Source organism: Anser anser (genome assembly GCF_964211835.1).
Source record: "Anser anser genome assembly, chromosome: 2".
NCBI lineage: Eukaryota > Metazoa > Chordata > Aves > Anseriformes > Anatidae > Anser > Anser anser.
In genome coordinates, this window is record NC_139721.1 from 18,386,437 (window position 1) to 18,406,924 (window position 20,488).

Consider the following 20,488-nt stretch of genomic DNA (forward strand, 5'->3'; position numbering starts at 1 on the left):
CTACAAATCACATCCTGTGTTCTTTTCTATAATTGCAATAGACAGCAGTCTGCTATTTTTCATGTTAATCTCAGAGGGAGATAACTTACTATATGTGCTGGTTGGTTAATTAGGTTGGAAACATTATTCATCTAACCTTAGCAAATGTGATGTAGTTTTTGGATGAAAAAAAATAAGAATAATAACAATAATATTTAATTACTGTATAGTTCTGTGCATCTGTAGTGCTTAAAAAAAAAAAAAAAGTTCATTCCATAGTACTGCATTTTCCGAATAGTGTGCCTTTTAGCTTACAGTTTCTGTGAGAGAGCATTGGGATTCCTTATTTCAGCTGAGCTTTTGTTCTATGCTTATGGAAAGGAAAAACTCATCTAGTGAGAAGACTGAGTGTACTGCTACTAATCTTGCCATGAGCCAGCCAGCACGGATTTCTGATAATGCCCCTTAACCTTAAGCATTAAGCAGGATCCCTGTAATTCTGATATAAAATCACAGCCCAGGGGAACAACATAAATGACAAGAACGCTTTTTCATCATGCAGGAACTAGGATGGTATCCAAGCTGGAAATCTGGAGCAACTTTACACAGCAAATTCACACTCTCACAGGTTCTGTTTTTTTTGTTTGTTCAGTGTTGTTTTTTTGTTTTGTGGGTTTTTTTTTTTTTGGCTGGTTGCTTTGGTCTTGATTTGTTGTCAGTTATTTTAATTCATTCTTTTATATATTAACTTACACTTCTAGCCTACTATATCTTAGGTCCAGAAAGACCGCTGCCTTGGATGCATGCAGAAGAAGCTCCTGAAATATTGCTTTTCTTGGGTTGGTGATAAGCTTACTTGGTTGTCTGGGCTTTTTCCAGTATTTAACTCCTTCCCTTGCATGTGACCTGTGTTGATACTTGAACTTTCTGGATATAACAGCCATATTTTCACTCACCTGCCAAAAGGACTACGGCACAAATTCTTGCACAGATACACAGTCACTCACACTAATGGCACCGACCCCGGCATGTTTTTGGTTTGTCCCTTTAGCCATATCCCAAGCAGTGCCTGGAGTGCTTAGGAAATCAGTAAAAGCCAGAAACCATTCACAGGCAGCAGCAGGGACCAGCCATCCGGTTCTGGAGGGAGAGTTTGGTTGTATGGATACAAGCTGTGTGATCCCACTTGTCATAAGAAGCAGAGAATGACATTGTCCCTCTGGTTTCACTAGTACACACATTGCCTAAGTGCCAGAGTTCTTCCTCATTGCCTGACACTGCATTTAAGCTTGTACCAGTTCCTCTTCCTTTTTTTCCTGAAGTCTGTTAGTTAAGTCTTGCTTATTAGATAATGCATGCTTCTTTTTTATTTTGCTATTGTCTCTTGTGTCAAAAAACTTTTGTTAACATCTTTTATTAGACACATACACACAGATGAGATATCTGGGCCCTGAAATACATTAAAAGGTATGAACATTGTCAACCAAACCATTAATCATTGAGCTAACAAAAGAACTTCAGTGAGAAAAGGTAAATGCCATTCATTGCTAAAACAAAGCCAACTTATCTTCATTCAACGTGTCTATAGGTGCAGCTTAGTATGCTAACCGTTTTGGTTTTAATCAATAAGAAGAGTGCCCCAGTTTTTTGCTCTACTTTCAGGTTAATTAAACTCAGCCTTGATCTCTCCAGCAATCTATTTTTTCTCCCCAGAATCCATTCAGGCAAGCAGTTTTCAACTGTCACTGCAACCTTCTCTTATATCATATTAAATGCAATGCACTCAATATCTCACCCATATTATCAGGACTTTTTTGTTGAGGAGAAGTACACTTTTAATTCCTGAATAAACAAAGTTTTCTTTCAAAATGATTGATAACTTTTTGTTTGTTTGTTTGTTTAAATAACACAAATACACTCTTGACATTCTTGTATGGGAAAGTTTAAACAAGCGCTGTTTGCAGTGGGATGAAGACTGGTATTTTGTTACATCTGAGTTAGTGAAAGGACAGTACTACTTATAACTCTGTGTAAAACGTGTCATTATTTTGTCACTGCTATTCCCAAGGCCCTAAGTTTTTACAAGGAGCCTTTCGTTTCTGGTGCAGTTCCTGCAAGGAGAATCCTAAAATAATAGCTTGTTTATATTTTTCTCCTTGATTAATCTGTGCAGTTCAGTAAATCTAACACCCCTACACATCATAAATCACTCTAATGAATTTTAAGACAATCTTTTCCTGCTTGACAGTGAAGTGGAAAATCGCTATTAATGTTGTATGTTGTATCATGCCTACACTGGCAATTTTACATGTCCAATTCCATACCTATACGGGTGTCTAGGAGTTTAACTGTACTGCCTAATCAGATTTTCTTTGCTTTTCTATCTTATCATCTTTACATGTTCAGTTCTGACCATCATCCGTCTGTTTTTCAAGTAAGCACTCTGTTGCTTGGCTATTTCTGTACCCTACCAAGTACAAAGCATCAACAGAAGCAATTGCTCTCGAATTTGGTCCTTTTATTTTTCTGCACCAAAGCTTTTCTTCTTTGTCATTTCCTTTGGAAATGAAGTCTATAAATTCTTTTAGCCTCTACCATATCTTAGTTATTTCAGTTTTATTTAATCAAAAAGATCATACATCATATTTGTGAGAGATTTCAGATGGAGTTCATTTGTGGTGACCCAAATGCATGATTATCTCTATCTGTACTGTGAATAAAAATATTTTATTTTTGCTCTTTAAAAAAAAAAAAAAGCTTGTCTCTTGTGGTCTGTTTCTGATTTACCTTTAAGCTGATGTTCTACAAAAAATTTAGGAAAGGTTTGAGAAGGGTCCCAGCACATGTCCCAGACATGAATCTGCCATCTTGAGTGAGGTAAAGTGCCAAGCTAGTGAGTAGCTAGTGAGCAGTGAGTGATGCCAAGCTAGGCATCACATTTAGGGAAAAACAGCTCGGTGTACAATTTTCAGTAGCCATCACAATCACAAAGCAACAAAATCAATCAGTAGGATAGCTGGGGACTAATCTTACTCATAACCAACACCTTTTCAAAGTTTCAGCTCGTCAATAGCAGACTATGACTCATGGCCCAGATGCCTCTCTAGAACAAGGACATACATTTTGGAAGTAAATAATGGCTTGACAGTAGTGGAGCTGTGACCTACACTTTAAATAACAACTACATATCAGAGTTCTTCACTAGAAGGTAAGAGGAAAGAATTCACTTCATACCCTGCCTACAAACCCTCCTCCTAAACAATTCAGCAATGGTTAAATTTATTTCACATTCGCGTTGGTAAGAAGACTGAACTTGGCAGCAGCTCTTTTTTCACCATAATGCTTATGGGGAAGAAATCCAGCTGTCCTTTTTATAGTTACTGAAAACTTCAGAGAGTGTATTAAAAAACACACTACCAGCCTCTTAATAAAAAGATGCCAGAACAGCTCAGACACAATTAAAATAAACATTCCTGTTGAACATAACTATTCAGAAATCAGATTTAGAAACTGAAGAAAAGCAAAGATCAATAGCAAAGCACCTTTGCTATAGGAAAGCAGAACAGAGCATTATTCACACAGGAGCTCCTACCTTACAACACAGTTTACGTTTTCCTTCTGGGTGAAAGATAATAAGACAGTATTAACAAAATACACAAAGTGTGAATTGCTAAAATTTTTTGAAAGACTCTTCATAAACAAGTTTTTTAGTTATTTAACTGTATTTTCTTTAATGATTTTCTCATAAGAAATAATTCATCATCAGAAAAGCAGCAGTTTGCACTATCTATCTCATTTTTATTTCAGTCAAGATATAAGAAGCTTCTATAAACTTAATCTAGGTAAAAAAAAATACTTGTTTGTACTGCTTTGTATAGACAGATTTTATAATTGTTTTTACAAGCAAAAGAAAATGTGACCACATTTCCTGTGATTTTTTTTCTTTCATGTGAACTGCAGTAGGATTTTGGAGAGAAAAGTTCCAAGTCAGAATAAGCATAATACGGGAAGCGTGGGATCTCTAATTTCAGGCAGATGTCCAGATATTTGGTAAAACAGGGGACTCGCACCCTTAAAAGTTGGTCTTGGGTGGCCAAAATTCCAATTTTTAACACAGCAGTGAATTAAACTCTTAAATACCATATTCAGCAAATCTATGCCACTATGCAGAAATGTGGACAAGAGTCATTGAGTCAAAAGCACAGTAAAAGATGGATCTGGTATTTCTGCTTCTGTCCTGTCGCCCTTTGGAGATTTTAACTTTCTGATTTGGAAAACAGTAGGAAATTATCTTCTATTTACTGAACCAAACTTTTAGCCACCAGTCTACATTACAGTTTACAACATAGATATTTATTGCTTATAAAGCTCCAGAAGGCTATCTTCAGCAGAAATCTCCAGTTGAACAGGAAGGAAGGAAAGAAGGAAGGAAGGAAAGAAGGAAGGAAGAAAGGAAGGAAGGAAGGAAGGAAGCAAGGAAGGAAGGAAGGAAGGAAGGGAGGGAGGGAGGGAGGGAGGGAGGGATCTCTTCCACCAAATCAGATACATATGCATCGGAGGAGAATGGGATTTCAGGCAGACTCATGCTATATTGCACATTATTGTGTTGATTTTTGGGCTGATTTCAGGCAGTTCCCTGATCAACATATGCATTCTTTTAAACCCAGGGATAAACCGCCATTTTTCCCCATTGGCTGTGAGCAGACCATGAGCACCTAGCACAGGAACCTGCAGTGTACGACAGAGGCCCACTACTGCAACATCTGATTTTTTGCTCCCAAAGTCCCACTTTGGACTTAAGTGTCCACCTTGGAGCAAGAGCTGTACACACCTATTCCTTCATCCTGAGGATGAAGTAGCCAGGAGAGAAAGGAATTAAAAGTTACTCGGTGTAGTTCATTATTATTGAGTGAGTTGCCCATGGAGACAGTTTCCTTCTAATAAAGGTTTTGTGTCATTCTGAACTTCCAGGGTCGTTTTCAGTTGCCTGGCTGGGCCTTTTATCTTAAAGAAAATACAAGAATTGTTCACTCCATATTGGTTCCAGCAAATCAGAACACAAAATGAGGTTGTTGGTTTCAGCTTTCAATTAAATGGCTAATTAGACCAAAAAAAAAAATCAACAGGGAATATCCCAAATTCATAGAGACAGCAGATGCAGTACTTACTCATATGAATAATATGAATAATATTCCACAAACTGACAACCATGAAGAAAAGCTTAGGAGAAACACTCCATCCCTGGAGACATTGAAAAGGACATCATCTGACAAGGCATCAGAACAATCTGAGAATATGCAATTTTAACACCTTCACTGTTATAACCAATGGTTTTGTGTTGCATACTTTTGATTATATTCCTTTCTGAGTGAATTCAATGCTAGGATTTTCGGAGCTGGGACAATACGCTATATATACAGCTCTGACCTTTAGAGTACATCGTGCTGTAATTGGCTGATTATGTCTTTGGCAGTAGGGAGAATAGCACTATTGCCTTTTCAGACAGAAAATATGTAATGATTTGCAATTAATCCTCACACATTTATATAAAAATAAATCAAATACAATTATTTACCAAAGGAGATAAGATAAGCAACTGTGATATAAGAATATAACTGTATTTTTTCTTTTTCTTTTTCTTTTTTTTTTTTCTGGTGAAAAATATGAAGTCTTCAGGTAAACTTAAACTCTTGGTGAATTTACCTTTTTTTTTTTTTCTACTAGAAAACTGGAAGAGGAGACTGTTCACTTATAATTTAAATAAGAAAAAAAAAAAGAGGCTCAAAAAGCAGAAAACTATTTCATTTTGGGTTGAGCAAAAAGAGTATGCAGTTCAGAGCTCTCATTTATTTTTCAAGGTGGGGAGAGGGGGGCAAATAGTTTATGTGAAAATATTTTCCCCCCTCGTCCAGTTAAGACTGTACTAATGTAATTATTAATTATTCAACCATTTTGCCCAGAAGACTTCAAGAATATTTGTGATGGGACTGTTGCACTAATCAAAGACTAGCAGCTTCTAAATGGCAGTGTTCAAAACACTTAATCCATTGCAGCTGAATATGTTTAGGGAAAAGACACAAAACTGAACCTCACTCACTAAGAAGATAACAAGCATCTTCTTAGTGCAATAACTTGATTATTCTGTTGTTTGTTGTTTTTATGCACTTTGTAGCTCAGTTAAATGGCATTAATTGATTGGATTTGAGGAGACATGAGGAGATGCTATTTGCCCCCTTGAAGGTTAATAACACTGAGGGCTAAAACAAAGGCAGCTCATCTACTTCCACAGAGATTTTTTGCATCCTGTTTCACTCCGTAGAAATCCTGGCCTCTCAGCAGCCCATTTCTGAAGCCAGTCAAGTAACACACAATAATCTTCACTATCTATATTTGAATTATATTGCATGTTTATGCTTTTCTTTTGTATCAACTTACAGTTTTTTAAGATTACTCTGCAGCAAGTTTCCTCATGTTTACATTACATGGATTAGAGCCTAGATCTAAAAAAGAAGTACACAATGCATCTTCCTAAACCTCACTAAGACTGTCCCCAATTCTAGTGGGAGAGCTTGTATTTGTCAGTGTTTTCCCTGTCCTTCAGGGAGCAGCTGCTGTATGCTGGCTCCGTTTTCAATTCAGAAGGGATGTGCAGCATCTGTCTGGCTCAGAAGAAGAGGAACTGGCATTCCGCTTCCTACTGAACAGACCTCAGCAACATTACCCAGCAGATCTGGATGAAAATTAACCACAGAGCTCCAAGCTGTGGTTTATGGAAGGATTCCCAGATAGTGCTGATTAGGTATGAGAGCATGGCACTGTCTGCAGAACATCAAGGTTTATTATCTCCTAAGTAAATGTTAAACACTATTTGCTTTCCTCAGATGTTCACTTTAATTAGACATGACTTTATTCTTAAATGCTGGGATAAAGATGTTTCTTGATCTTGACCTCAATAGATCTTACCTTACTTTTAAAATCCATTTGTATAAAGGTCTCAGCATCAAAGAAATGCAGGCAATAATGCCATTTAGTTGATAATAAGAATTTTGTGGAGAAAATTACTTAAAATACTCAGCCTAAGATCTTTCAAATCTTAATTGCACCATTCGTTAGAAAAAGTGAATACGTCATAAATAATACAAGGTGAGCAAATAATAAGTTTTCTCCCACAAAACTGCTGAATGACTTTCTTCACTTTTCCTAGCAGGCCTTCATTTCCCAACATCCAGAACAGAGAGGAAATTTCTTCTAAGCTCCATCATAAGCAATGTCTAGAGTTAACGTGTAGAAACACAGAACAGTACAAGAAACCCAATTACTTTCTCTGTTGCCCTGGTTCCAGGTCCAGATTCACAGAATCATAGAATGGTTGAGGTTGGACAGGACCTCTGGAGGACCTCTGGTCCAATACCCTGCTCAACCAGGGACACCCAAAGCTGGTTGCCCAGGGCCATGTGCACAATGTCAGTTGAGCTTAGCTTCCTGCCATTTCCTTTGTGTGTGTGCCTCCTTCAGAGGTCAGCCAAGTGTTTTTTTGAGTATAAAGCCAATACAATGAGCCTTCTGGAACAAAAGACAACAATGTGTTACCTCCCTGTTTCAGCTGAGGAAAACCACTGAACAAGAGGTAATTCAAATAAGACACTAATATTACTCTTAAATTGGATTAATCTATCTCTGGCTTAATATGAAGCTGACATTAGCACGACTGTTATGTGTGCAAAGGATATCACCCAAAGAGCTACAGACCCCAATTACCATTCAAGGAAAATGCATAGGGCTAGAAATATTTAGACATTTTTACCAGTTTTCAGTAGAAAAGTCCTGAAAAATTATTGCTTTGTCATGCTTTGTACGGTATTCATGCTTTTTGCCTGTTTGTATGGTAATACAGATAGCAATAATCATATAGGAATACATAGCCTCATTATTACAAGCATTTCTTCCCAGATCATAAATCGCACTAAAATTTCTTATGACAATCTAAAAAGAGAGTATTTTTCTAACCCACCTTTGGCTATTTCCTGAATCCCATGTTTAGGAAACAGGTTCTCCATAATTAAGCTTTAAGACACGCATAGGATATGAAATATTTTTAGCATGCAAATTAATTACACATTTACAATAGAAATGTTCTGGAGTTTTGATGCATGCAATTAGAGATAATTCTTCAGTGGTAAGATGCTAACTACTTTTATATGGGATGAGTTCTCGCAATGCTGCTTGCTAAAAAAGTAATGTACATCTTATTAATGACTCTCATATTCGGTTAAACTGAAATCTGCACTAAGGCAGTCATTCATATGTTGAACTTTATTCTCCTGAATTCTTTGTCCTTGGAAAATACTTACTAGCAGTAAATCACTTAGAGAAACTAGATTTGACCTTGCAGTACCTTCAAATATATCAGAGATGCCTTCCTTCTCTTGCTCAATCAAACAAGGCTCCAAGCACTTGCTGTCACCTCTGTATTTGTGTGTTACCAGTTAAGGTGTTCTTGCTGCATGAAGATTCACATCTGTGACAGCAGCTGAGAAAATGTTTTATTTTTATCTTCCTGTGCTCCTAACTCCTTCAATTAATACTATGAATTAAGCAGGCTGCTCAAACTACCTTTCTCATTAGAATTGTTTTCCCCTCAGAGCACAGCTGCCTCATGTCTTGCACAAGGCATTTTTTCTTGACTCCAGGGTCACACCAAACCTCTCACAGTCTTTAAATAAACGTGTATTTTGTTCTTCGCATGAATCCTAGCAAGTGGTATTCACAATGTATTAACTAAATTTTCCTCCTAAAGAAACTGGGTCAAAATAGGAAAGTATATCTTGTGCTATTATCTGCTTATTTTTAATTATTGAAATACATAAAAGCTTTTTCTTAGGTTGGCCCCTAATTTTTGTGACAGGCATTGTGCAGCACTCTGTTGTGTATGAAGTCCACATTGCCAAGATAAAACAGTGACAGTTACTTTCCCATCAGTAAACTCCACAGACATTTATGGAAACACTTAAGGACTACATTTAACGGCACGCTCCTTGTCACACAATTTAACATATCCAACATAATGTCAATCTATGACATGACTGAATGTATTTCAATATTATGATATTATTACAACATAGTACTATTTTGCCGTACTTTTGTACATAGCTGGCCTAGACCCTTTCCAGGCCCAGCCTACAGGCATATGAGTAGAAGTGCACTTGGCATGTCAGAAATGAACACTTCATCCTATGATCCAGCAGCTGCACGTGTCCCCATTGTACGACAGGTACACACCTGTCATGCAACAAAGACGTCATGTTCGAATGTTTTGTAGAATGGTGGGTAATGGAGTTGATTTATTGCTCTAGGTTTCAGGCTAAAGCTTTACCCTGGAGTTCTAAGATTTTTTAAACAGCATCATGGTTCCTTTGATCCAACAGATTAGCTAACATCCAGGGTATTTCTGGACTGTTCCTATTATTTGTTTTTCCTTCTAAAGTGTAGCATCTAGCATCTAACTGTATGTTGGTCACCTAAATTAAGCTTCAGTTTTTTAAATGTTTGATCCCATAGTTCGTGTTAGTGGTGAGCCTGGATGAAAAACGGCTACCGTGTGTGTACCAGTAAACAGTAATGCCAAATAATTCACAGAAATATTGGAACACAATTGTATTCTTGAACTGCTAGTGTGTTCACAGCATGCTTTTGGCCTACCCCAACTAACACACCACCAGAAAACGAATGACTGAGCACATTTCAGGGAATAGCATGAAACACAAAACCTCCTCAGTAGGCTGTATAGACCAGGCAAGATCATCAGGGGAGTTCTTTTAGGCAAACAGGTATGGGATACACAACGCTGCTTGCCCTCACAACCAAACAATAAAGTTTGGCCTGTTTGATTTACTGGTATAGAAGAAGCCTGTGATGCCAAACAGTCAAATGGGGAGCAGATGGTATCGTGCATCAGATTAATTATGGCAAATTGTCTTTTTTCTGTGACTAGGTACTTAATATAGCTTTTAAATTGTCCTGATAAGTACTTAGAAGTCCTAGTCTTGTTGAAAATGACAGTTGGGACAATTGTGGCATGATTGAAGCCACCTCTTTGCAGACAACTAGCAAGACCTTCACTCACTGTGGATAGTTTCCAGCATTATAGCACTTTAGTAATATTATCTGGAATCTTTCTGTTAATATCCACTGCTACAAAGACTAATATTTGTCAACCATATCATTTTCAACCCCTAATAATTTCATCCATATCATCCCTAGCCTTTCTACCTCAGTAAAAACTAGCTTTTTTCTCACTAGAGTGAGAAGAAAAAAAAATAAATAAAAAGAAAAAAAAAAAGAAAAAAAAAGTATAAAGCTATTTCTGTTGTAAATGGCTTAGCTCCAGTATCGAAGTGTAACTGATTAAGGATCATCAATGAAAGGGTCTTTGATTATGGTAACTTGTGAAAGGGCACCAAAAGTCAGGTATTTTTCTAGAGACATACTTGTAAGACTGTGGAGTCCAGAAGCACCTCGAAGAATTGAACCCATAGGAGAATGTAAAAGCAGCACAACAGTGGGCTTACAGTGGCTAACTGTAGTAAGTAACATGACAGCTTGTCTGGTATTTGACTAAACAGACTGACTGAGTGCTCTCTACGGCTAAAGCTGGAACTCTGTCCAATACTTTGGTTTAATGCTGCAAAGGGCACTGATGAGTCTGGCTAGCTGTGCATGCACCAAGGATGGATAAAATCTCCTAGTTAATCACAGATGAAAACATTGTTCCATGAGTAGTTATAACTACTGAAGCTTCTCTTCCTACAAATTGGTTTCTTTCATGCATGCAGTGAAATTTATGTATGTTTTCCCCTCATCCACACTCTGACAACTCCCCTCTGCCTCCAAACTCCCAGCTGATTCCAGCTACGCCCATGGTGACTGACTGGCTATGTGAATATGCTGAATGACTAACCTGCAAACCACAAAAGAAATATCAGTTGAGCTCAGATAATCCTTTATCTCATCAGAGATATTCATTTTATCTCCCTCCTTTCCCTGCTATCATTTTTTATCAAAGTTTGGGGGTAGAATAGCTCATTAAATACAGTTGAAATTAAGCTTTAGATTCAAAAGCTACTGCAAGGAGGGAAGTAACAAACAGGCAGAGAAGTCCCATAATCATCCTTCTTTAGGAAAATGATCCAAAATATATTTTTTCTGCATGCCCAAGAGGAATAAATTGCATTTTCTTGGCAGAAAATCTGAAATGCTGGAACTGATTACTGTTGAAAAGCCATAAACTTGATTCTCATACAGATCTTCTGGAGAATCATTTTAGCTATAGTCTTACTATTTAAAAAGAGGAGGATGGGTTTTGCCATTAAGGTGGACATGGTGATCTTACATGGCAATGCCTGGCACTTTCAGGGTTGACACAAGTGGACAACTCTTTCCAGAAGAAATCCCTTGTGCTACATCAAATTTGTTTACATTTGAGTAGATTGCAGCTATTATCAGTATGAGTCTAGAGAAGTACCATTAAAAGTCCTGTTTACAATGCAGTTCATGGAGCGATTACTGCTATTCACACTTCAGTATTCAGTATCTAACAGGTAAGTTATGTGGGGTCTCAGAAATCAGGAATTAGGATCTCTGCCTCAGTGTTGGGTGTCTCTCTAAGAGACTGCCTGAAAGAGACAGTCTGAGTGTGGTTTCATTCTTGAGATCAGTCTCTAGGCAACAGAGATGAATTATGGCTACTGAATAGCCTAGGATTATAAAATGTTTAACTTTTATACAGGTTGGAACTACAGGAAAGCCATGTGTACCTGTATACTTACATACACACACACATATAATCTACACATATTATACACTTATGTGTGTATACAATATTGTGTGCAAGTCCACATGTTGTTTCATCTGGCTCCCATCACATGTATGTATACATACATGTGAGTGTATGTGTATACGTATATAGGTATACATATTGTGTATATGTACACACATATGTGTTTAGATGATTGTTAAGTCCATCACACTTGAAATACTTACATTTAGGCCTCAAGTAAGAAAGTTCATGTAGTCCTGGGTTTGGCCAAGCCATTGCAGACTGCTGTCTAACCTGCTCCAGTTTCTTGCTATGTCTATATGAAACCATACCGCCTGTAAACCACAAGAGAGAGGGTTTGAGTCATACTTTCCCTTAATGCATATGAACATAGTATCTAAGAGCCATATTGATTAACCTGGCTTGAAGTCACAGAACATCTAGTGTGGCCTAGACTTTGTAACTTCTTTGGGAATGCAAGGGGATAAACTGGGAGATACCATCAATCTCATTTAAGATCTCACCACCTCTGATGGTTCTTTGACTTTTCCTCCGCTTGAAAAGGCAAACATTCATTTCTCCTATGTAATCATTCTATTTAACTAAAATAAACTTTCCTTTACAGGAAGGTAAGTGGGAGCATTTTTGCTTTGCATGAGCTGAGTCACAGCTCCTGTAGAGAAGTCCCACATGAAATATTCAGGGAAATAGGAAACACGCAACAGAACAGTCAGATAGGTGGGCTTTTCATGTACCTCTGTAGAGGAAGGAAAGAGGAAGGAAAGCAATACTTTTTGCTACTGCTTGGTACTTGGTGAGACTATATCAATATTTAGCAAACTTTATCAATATTTAGCAAACAGTTTTATTCCCAAGCTGTCCAGAAACAGTTTATTTCTCCATTTCCACAAAAGCATCTATCCATCCATATTCTTACACTTCCACTACAGCATAGGAAGATACAGCAGAAGAGCACATTTTGAGAACCGGCAAACTACATCTGTTTCAATCCAAATATTAAGATGGCTCCAAAGCAGGCTAAGAGGCAGGAGAGATTATCTTGCCAGCAATATCCAGCTCTTACTCTGAAGGACATCATGTTAAAACATCGTTAAGATATTTTTAATCCATTTTTCCCACATAAAGGTGGATAGTTTTTCATTACTTCCATCTATGCATTAATGTTCTTTGAGGATGTATTTGGCTTCATAAAAATATCACTGCACAGGCTCCTGAGGTGCATTGGATAGCAACTGAGAGCCTAACCCAGAAGAACCAGTGCAGTGAAGAGGCAGAGCATGGATTAGGAAAGTACTACAGAGCTCAGAGATGTAATGAATATTTAATTATTTACACAAAGCAGATCAGCTCAATTAGGCAAGCTGAAAAGAGACTCGCTCTCCAGCCTCAGCCATTGATCACTCAGCTGGGATGTAACAGACTGCCCTTACATCTGCTTTGCCTGGCTGGAAATTGGGGTATTTTATATCAGTAGCTATTTAAAAGTCCATGTTTTAGCCATCTGGAACTTTTAAGGTGTTGGTTTTGGTTCACAGCTTGCAAAATGAATGTCAGGCCTTCAGATATGAAGGTGTTCTGCAGGGCGGAATCCATTTTTCCAGGCATGTACCAACACTGGCAATCCCTCAAAGAGGCATCACTTCGAGCAACCTGGCCTAGCGGAAGGTGTCCCTGCCCATGGCAGGGGTGTCAGAATTAGATGATCCTTACGGTCCCTTTCATTCTATAATTCTACGTTTCAACATTTGGGGCTTGCTAAGTAAAGCCAAAAGCTGAAAATGTTACTTGAAAACCACAAGGAAACCAATCTGAGTAATGAAATATAGGAGTAAATTAGTAATAGCGCTATCGGGCTTTGTGAGGGCTGCAGAGGTGGGAGGTCTAACTGTGGGACTTTGAGCAGCTCAGAGCTGGGGCAGCCGAGGTGGCCCTTACCCTGCCGGGGAGACTGAGCCAGGGCCCACCCCGGCAGTGGGAGCCGCTGCTCTGCCCTGCCTGGCCATGGGCCCCGCAGAGCTGGGCCTCCGTGTGGGACCATGTCCAACTCTGTACACAGCACGGTGCCCCCTGCCCAGGGCTGGGCCTGCCCCTGGCTGTCCCGCACCTGGCTGGAGCTGGGACAGGCCTGGCTGACAGGCCCTGGCTTGCTGCCCCATATCCCCTGGCCTCAGAGGGCTGCCAGCCCTTGCAGAGCCCTGACAACAGCGTTAGTCTCCTAGTGGGTGTACAAGACCTGTTTGAGGTACCTGCCATGAACTGTTACGTGCTGTAATAGCTGCAGAAGCAAAAATATCTCAGCTGTAAGCGAGCACCGGGATGGATGACGCTTGTCCCAGAGAACACCTTGCTTCAGGGAAAGCTCTGCTCAAGGCCATACAGATCATGCACCAGCAATTTCTTCAGTGAAACTTTCTGAGTTTCACAACCACCTTTCAAGGGAGAAGCAATGGCCTGCCAGAAGCTAAGGGTCCAAAAGCTGCTTGCACCCACACCCGCTGCTTTCCCACACTGCTGCTGCCATGAAGCTGTGTCCCTGCTAACAAGGCTGCTTTGGCTGGCGGGCAGAAGCTTAAAAGCTGCTCTGTCTACTTGATTTTCACTTGTAATTCAGTGGGCCTGGAGGGCTGCCAGACTGGTGCTGTTTAGCTTCTTGCTAAGGCACAGTGTATTATTTTATTTGAACACAGCTTGCATTTCACAGTGATGTTAAATCCATGTGGAGCCCCTACCTTCTCTCAAACAAAATGTCAAAAGAAACACTTGTAAGTCATGCAGCCAGACCAATTGGCCAGAAAACTGACTTGCAAATGACTTCCAAGATTTTTTTTGTTTATGTGACAATGTTTTAGCACAGCACCAGTCCTTGCACTTCGTTGGTCCCAAAGAGGGCCAGGCTGAGCAGCTTACTTGTATGGGGGCTCAGATGCCACTGTTTTTCAGATTGCTCAGAACAGCTCAAGGCCAAAGAAAATAAAGCTCAGGCTTCTGTGGGGAGATTATATGCTTCCATCAGGGCAGTGTCTTGGAGCAGGGGAAGGTTTCTCAGGCATTTAGCCACGTAAGAAGGAGAGATGATTGTTTAGATTACAATGGGGAAGAGAGAGTGGCCTGTAAACAAGTGAATGAAACTAGAACAAAAAAAGAAGAGCAAATAAACTACATACCACATCAGGAAAGGGATGTCATCTTGATGCATACGTTTAGTTGAATTAATAAAAAATAAATAAATAAAAAGTGAAATATATATATAAACCCAACAAATCAGTCATTTACTGTCATCATACTCTTACTTGAGAGTCATACCTACTAAATGTATTTCTTTTAAAGATCAGTATTATAGAATCCAGAGTGCTACTTTGAATCTTAACGTCATTAGTCTCTGAGCTGTTTTTATGCTATTGTTTTAGCGCCAGCTCTCTCCTAAGCATCATCTGCTTCCCTTTGACATCAGTGAAAAAAACTTTGTTGCTTGCCATGAAGATCCTATTGTGATTCACACGGTAGAGGAATCACTATCAATAACTATTATTTGGCTCAAAGGTGAGAAAAAAACTACAGTTCCATTAAATTGCATCCTTGCAGTCTTGTCTTGTCACCATCTGCCATCTTGTGGCAGTAAAAATTTCGTTCATCTCTTGCCAAAACCATCATTCTAGACTGAGTTACATACAGCAAAACATCAAGTCATTGCCCAGCCCACAGTTACGAGCTTGTTCCCTTGTATGTGTACCAGCACTTCATGTTGTGTGTGTTAATCACACCCAATGTGGTCTCCATCTTCTCTTCAAAACTTGGTGAGAAGTATAAAATAAAATGTTCCTGGGAACAGGTTGGAAGATGTTTAGAGTGAGAAGGCGAAATTAGATCGGATTAGAAAAATCTTACGTGGACAATTCAGTGAACTGGAAATTAAATCTTGCACAGAATAGGTAAAGTCTTTGTTTGCTGCCGTAAGTATTTGTGGAGGGGAGGATGAAGCAATGCAAGAAGGATAACACCTACCGAGGTGGAAACAGGAGCTGTCACAGGCAGGCTTGGAACACTGAACAAAGGTAGGGAGTGATAGGAAAGGGAGCCATGGTGCAAGACATGATCAGAGAGACACCACGGCTTCACAGCAAGAACTACAACACTGGATTTGTCATTTCAAATATGAGGAACAGGCCACAGTTGTCATGGGGAGCAAAAGGGCAGAAGGAAAGGTCTGGAGAGGCAACAGAGGACTCTGTCCCAGTTTCAGAAGAGAGTCTTTAAAAACACACCAGATGTTCCTGTTACAACTGGAACTGTACGCTAACATCCTCAGCCATGCAGAGACTGCCTCACCACAGTGCCACAAGTGGGGTCCTGCCCTGCCACAGCAAGTAATGTGCCACAGCAGAAGACAAGGCTCTGCAGCCAGTTTATTGCCTCCAGCAGCATCCCATCCCACACACCAGTTTGCTTTATGCCAACTAGAGCCATTTCAGACCCCTGAAGAACCTTTGACATCAGATCCACAGGTGCTGCTTGCTTGCTTGTTAGCATTGAGCACTTGCACCATTTGCACAGGCCAGTGTCAGGAGAGGTTGGGCCTTGGAAAGGCAGAGACTGACCACAGCTCAAGTCTGTAGGGGCCAGGTTCATGAAGGCAGAGAGCTGAGACCAGGGACGTACAAGTCAAATGCTGTTAAGATGAACAATCTGGTGAGAAAAGGCAGGGAAAAGGAAATCCCTGAAGGTCTTTGCAGTGAATTTAATAGCTCCAACATTTACACTCATCCTACGTGATAGCATTTCTGTCAGAACAAAATATTACTAATAGTATAGAACGAGGCACTTGCAAGTGAGGAAATGCCAGCACTGAAGCATTATAACACTGTCATTAATTACATGATTACACATGTACTTCTGGGTGATGCGCATGGCATCATTCAGGCCCTTTATGATAACAGGAAGAAAAGCTGTTACTTAGATCTTCCCAGTCTTCTCTGGCATTTTCTGTAATGCAAGGACTGCTCAATATTTTACAAAAATCTCTGCAGACCAACAAGCCCATAGAGGCTTTAATTTATAAACAACTAAACCTCAGGCAAAACAATGAATGGTCATTAAGTATTATATTCTCAGCCCTGTTTCTGTGGTGAAATCTATTTTTAAAATTGAAATCTCATCATGGACAATTGGCCTGAAATTTCTCATATTTTACAGCCTCCCAGGCTGACTAAAATTCAGGTTAAAAGGTAGTTGTCTGGATTATTCTTGCCTTGTTACAGAAAGAGATAAAATGGTAGTATGATCAGAGAGGCTGAGTGTTGTCCTTTATCTCTGTCACAGAGTGTTGCAGAGCTAATCATGTAAGCCAAACTTTCTTCAAGTAGTCACTAGCCCCATGTTCTTCATTTTTTGGACATGTAACTTGTGATATTGTTGTCTGAATTTTCTGACTGCTGAGGCATAGAATCACAGAACAATCCAGGGCTGAAAGGGATGTCAGGAGGTCCCTAGTCCAAGCTCCTGATAGACATGCCAGTGCTTTGAATGCATAAAGTATTACATTGATTTCACAGAATTCAAAAAATCAACTTATATTTGTCTAAAGCTAGGCATCAGAATTAAGGGACACTCAGCATTACCCTCAATGTCCCTTAGCCCACTGCCTGTAAAATAGGATTGATTAATACCAGATAATACTTTAATGGTACTGGGAGATTAATTTCACTAACTTTTAAAATTATTTTGGATCAACTGAATGAGGAATATATTGATCTTTTTATAAACTGGAATTTGAAGATTGAGTAATACCAATGTTTTGGGACAGACACTAATAAAGAAACACTGTCCTGGGGAGGAAAAATATATATGTATCTGTCATGGGAATAAACAAAAGGTTGTGAATTAACATTTGTAAGTTATATTTCCTAGCATTTAAATGCTTCTCTTCCCACTCTTAGGTAAGATCATTCCAGTGAAGTTTGTATAGTAGACTATGATCAAACTACTCACACAATATCTCTTTTATAAGACTCTAAAATAGTAGAGTTTTGTTTTGTTTCAGACATGACAGGTGTAGAAATCTTGAGGAGGGCTTTGAAGGAAATGGTGGCCTTGGTGGCCTTGCTTTGAAGTGGAATAGGAAAATGTTTCATGTAGGAGAAGGAGAATCAAAGATGCAGCTATCTGCCTGTAACATTTGCCATCTCCAAGGAATACAGACTTTTAAAAGATCCATGCCATCTCATTTCAAAATATATCCTTTATCTTCTGTTTTTGTTTTTTTACTTTTTATGCTAGTAACTACCTGGATTACAGGTGTCAATATCTAACCGGTTTACTCAGAATCCATTTCTGCAGTTTCTTCTGACATGCATTGGTGTTCACATTTATGTGAGCCACTGAGAAGTACTGCATTATCCTGCCTCTGGGTGTCAGCATCTGCCGTCATTTGAAACATTTATGAATTGTCCTTAGAGTGACTTGTCTCTAAGCAACCATGAAGCTGGATGCATGTTAACAGATTTCAGCTCTTTCTGAAATAGTCTGAGCAGTCTGGACTGGCTTATGAGCTTTTTCAAGTACACTGGAATAGCCATCCTGAAGCATAAAATTGTATTCTCTATGTGATTAACATGAGATTTTTTCAGGATTTCACTTCTAAGATGTAGAAGGAAGGAGGTTCAAACTAGGATGCACCTTCTTTCCTAATGTTCAGACTGCAAGCCATGAAACAGAAACGGGAAATGAGAAGAAATAAAACACATTCAACACTACACTAACCGCTTGCCGATAGACTATCAGATGAGCAAAACCTATACATAGCTTTTTCTTCTAAACTAAAACTCACCTGTGAGGAAAGAGCTGTGTGAGGCTGCATTTTTCCAGATTTGGAGTTTCTCTTATGGCCAGGTGATGGGGACAAAGCTACGGAAAGGCAATCGTGCTCCTCGTGAATGTTGTCAAAGTGAAGATCAGCTTGTAGAGGGAGGGCAGGAATGTAAAAAGGGAATCGAACTGTGATTATTTAGACGGAAGGTCTGTAATGCCTATCCAGTCTATCCTGCCCGCAATCTGTCAGCTGAGGCATGATAGTAAGTTCTCAAACCCTGTGGGTTCACAGTGGGACTCCTGTGGGTTCAGTCATAGAGAGCTCTTCACACACTCAACCCTCAAAACACCCGGTAGGTTTGAAGGAACTCAGCACCTCATGGGAGTGATTCTCTGTTTTTCTGTATCTCCTGGTATGTGAGCGCAGAGAGTCTGCTAGTAAAGTTCCTCTAGATCTCCAGCCATCAGTCATGTTCTATGGAAACCTCTCTGCTTAGAAGATTTCACATTTTATTTATACCCCTTGAGCCATTAGTGATGTACTCCAGGGTATAATATTGACTGTGATTATCTTTATTATCTTTATTTAACAAGCACTAAAATCACACTAAACAACAGGTAAAACAAGAAAATTGTCAGATTACAAGATTTCATCAGTTAAACTCGACGTTCACTTTTGGTGATTCTCAGTCCCTAAAAAAGACCATGATCCAAGCTTATTTTAACCTCTGGGGAGAAGTAAAGAACAGTATTTGATAGACATCCACGGGTCAAATCAAGTAACAGACTCTGATAGATTGAAGTTGCCAGCTGTAGCAGCAAATCCTATGGTCTGGCCCGTATGCTCCCAGCCCTTGGACTTGGACTGATGCTCCATGAGAGAACAGCCTGTCAGACTTTCTAAGGGCAGCATGCTAAACACTGTCTTATTCAAGGCAGAGGTACCTCTTTTGAGGACTTATTGTTGCAAACAAGTATCTTCACTCCCCTAGACCTCCAGCCCTAATTTCTGCTCGCTTTGAAAGAATGCAGTGGCACCATTCTCTGAGTAAAACAGGGTTGGGAGCTGTTGAGTGAAAGAGCTCTCATCCAGGAAGTGGAAGACATGAAGAGGAGTGAGTATGGCTGTCTGAAGACAGACAGGAGTTGAAAGTAGTGATTAACAGAAGAACTTTTAGGATCCCCAGAGGTTTAGACAGAGGCTAAAACCAGTAGCCTCTGGAAATTGACCAAGAAAGAACCTCTGTGAATGTATCTACCTTAACAATTCAGTGCACTGGATGCACTTTTTTAGATGCAAAAATTTGTGAACGCAGTCCTAGATTGTAATGTTCACGTCAAATCAAACCCTGGTCCTACCCTCTCTGCACCACACCAGCTACCAGTGTGGATGCACTCTTATCTGCACCAAAAACAGTGAAACCTGCAGAGGCAGCTGCCTAGGGATCAGGTGTTTATTGAATGGGATGTTTTTTTCCCCAACTAGTCAGGCTTCAGATGTCTGAGACAGTTCTGGAATCTTGCCTTTATCTTCATTGGGTCTTTAGTACTTTATATTGTAGCAAAGAAACAGCATTTTGAGGATTCTTCAATAGGAACATACACATTCAAGACTCCAATTTTTATCGAATCCTTGTCTTTACAAGAGAAACTAAATTCAAACATACAAACAATATGAAGTGTGAAGATGCTGGAAACCAGAAAGCTGTAGAATTCAGCTGCTATAGCTGTAAGAGTTTAATCTTATAATCAAATTATGATATTTTTCATTAATATTTGAATAATGAAATAGAGGTGCAAATATAACAGTAATTTTACACTGTTCATTTCAAATACAGAGATAATCACATTACTGTAGAATTATATATA